Below are 2,760 nucleotides of genomic sequence, written 5' to 3'. Positions count from 1 at the left end.
TTTTCCAAAAAAAAAGGCACCCCTATGACTGCAGTGGGAGGTGTCACTGTGTAGTGAATTAATACAGGTTCCAGAGTTTGCCAAGAGACAGTCTCAACACAGCTGCAAATATTTTACTGATGATTCATATGACTTACCACATTTAAAATCTCCTGCATCTCATTATTATAGTGCTATAAAGCACCTCAAGAATCCTGTAGTATTTTTAACCTAATCCCCTTACACTGAAGGGAGATGCCATGGGCAAAATTATGTATCTATAATATTCACTTGACTTCTATTTTTAGGGGAAATCTGTATGTTCTGAGAAGCTCAAATAAAACTGAAGTTGTGGTTGTTACTTTAGGAGAGGTAACCAGTAATGACAAGATTTGAAATTAGAAAATCTAAGGTTATTTAAAGTCTTCATTATGGAAGCACAGTAAATATTCAGAGAACTCTACTTTCACAGGTCTACAATAACAGAAACTTCAGAGAAGATACTACTGAATCATTTTCATTCAAGGTTTGTCCACCTGCATGATGTTGAGCAATGTCATCTTTCTAGTCTCTGGAAGGGTATGCTGTCCCCTGAGCGAAATGCTTTTCTGGTAACACCAAGCCATAGGCCAAGGATGTGGGTGAGATACAGTAGTTCAAACCACCATAAGAGCATCCTTTTGCTCCAAGTTCCCCCAGAAACCATCAGAAAAAAGATAGTTTCTCCTTCCCTACTGCAGCTCCAGTGGCAGGGAAGGCCTGCATTGTGTGAGTGCAGGAGGTACCCATTTACCTGATGGAGGCAGTGAGATTCAGCACTGAGGCAGAGTGGAGCCTGTTTCGTAAGTCTGCCTTTTAAAAGACCAACCTGATGTTTCTTTTGCAAAGTCTGCTTAAGAGTTATCCCCCTTGCAGACCTTCATCAACATTTCAGCAGGCTGCAGGCATTCTGAAGACGTCTTATGTGTTACAGTATAGTAAGGTTTTTGGATTTCTTTCTCCTTCAGAGACTCAGAGAGGCACTGTACCACTGCAGTGATGGTACTGCTGTGATCTTCAAGGCTAACAAGCAGACACTTTTTTTTTTTGTAAATATTGAATGTAAGTGTGGAGAAGGTGTGCATGGGGAAAACAGCCTTCATTTTCAGAGCAGGACTAAGGTGCCCAGAGCTTGTCTATTTTTATTTTTCCCCATTACAATCTTTCTCTATTTTGTACAGCTTGATTTCTAATGGAGCTTTCATTTGAGAGAACTAACAATTTTTTTTTGCTCTTTTGTCTGTTTGAATGTTGTTTGCAGTCTTTTTGTCTCTGAAGATCTATCAAAGGGCAGGTGCTACTGAGAACTTCAGATTCAGTATTATACTAATTGATGGTCTTAGCTTATAGAAGATCACTGCCCTCAGACTTCATGTGTAGTATTTTCTGATGTCCTTCCACAGTAGGTAATGCAAATTCTGGAGAAGGTGTGTTTTATATTCTGTGCTTAGGCAGAGGTAAGGAAGATTATGTCCATCAATATAAGCACTTAGACTAGAATCAATCATACCTAGTTCAACTCATTAAATGAAGTTTTCAGTTAAGTAGATTTTGTTAATTTGTCTAAATTTGTCTCTACGCTGTCAGACTTTTCTGCTGTCATGACTTTGCCATCCCTGCTACTCATAAAATAGGAAAAAAATCTCTAGAAAGATTTTTAGGAGAAAGGGGAAGGTATGTTATAACTATCTTGAGGTTTTTTTCAGGCAATCTTGATAAGAATGTATTACTAAGAGAAAGGAAGACTAAAACTGGAAGCAATTTTGGGATGGCAGTAAGATGTCATTAATCATAACAATGCTTAGAGTAAGCTGCTGCTAGCACCCAGTGTAAACTGCAGGTGGCATCATTTATACAAAATTTTAAAGAGAACCAGGGAAAAATGTTGTCCCTTTTAATCTGAGTTTTATGATAGCTTGCCGTGATCGTATAGTGGTTAGTACTCTGCGTTGTGGCCGCAGCAACCTCGGTTCAAATCCGAGTCACGGCAGGGAAAGATGTATCTTTTGAAGAGATATAATTACAGATTGCATACCAAAAATATTCTGTTAGTGTTGTCTAAGGCTAGAATGAGAAAGCAATTAGAAGCTCTGCAACTGTTACAAGAATGTTTTGCTAAAGAGTGTGCACTGTAATTATTACTTCATAAGTCCTGTTGTCAAGTGAGGTTTTTTTATTTAAATGTTTGTGGATATTGTGATAAATGCAGTGGCAAAGTGACCATGTAATTTTTACTCATTACAGCTACTTAATGTCTGGGCTGAACCAGGAAGTCTGTTTGATTCCTATTTTTCCTGCTAACAAAGCAATCAGCCTGAATTTCTTGGAAATATGACGATGCTAGATGTGGAAATCCTGCTTACCCAGACCTGAACTGCTGCTAGCAAAAGGTCTTTGCTTGTGACAAACAAGAGGAACCATCACTTGTCTGTTGATTCTCTTTGTTATTGTGGTAGGAGCAGTGTGTAACTTCATTATCCCACCTCCTTGAGTAATTTATAGATTTCTAAAATGACCATTTGGATTATATGTATTTGTTGCGGTAACCAATGGCTGTTTGTACAATAAATGTTAAACTAAAATTACATATCTAGTAACAACTACATTAATAAAATGTCATTATTATGGAGTTTATCAGAAAATGTGGATGGCTCTGAACAGAGTTTCTGGCAGTTAGTTCTTTATTTGATAAGGAGTAAATTCAAGAGCAGGCACTGTTTTTCTCTCACTGCTGCATCTAAT

At 37.9% G+C, this 2,760-nt stretch overlaps 1 non-coding gene across 1 annotated transcript; it reads left to right on the top strand.

Moving 5' to 3' along the window:
- Positions 1–1,936: 1,936 nt before the first annotated feature.
- TRNAH-GUG (transfer RNA histidin (anticodon GUG)) lies at positions 1,937–2,008 on the top strand. Its single transcript has one exon. It is a non-coding gene; the product is annotated as a tRNA-His (tRNA).
- The last annotated feature ends 752 nt before the right edge of the window (positions 2,009–2,760 follow it).

Source organism: Pithys albifrons, chromosome Z (assembly GCF_047495875.1).
Source record: "Pithys albifrons albifrons isolate INPA30051 chromosome Z, PitAlb_v1, whole genome shotgun sequence".
NCBI lineage: Eukaryota > Metazoa > Chordata > Aves > Passeriformes > Thamnophilidae > Pithys > Pithys albifrons.
The sequence above is the reverse complement of the archived record's forward strand: the minus strand, read 5'-3'. Positions and strand labels throughout refer to the sequence as shown.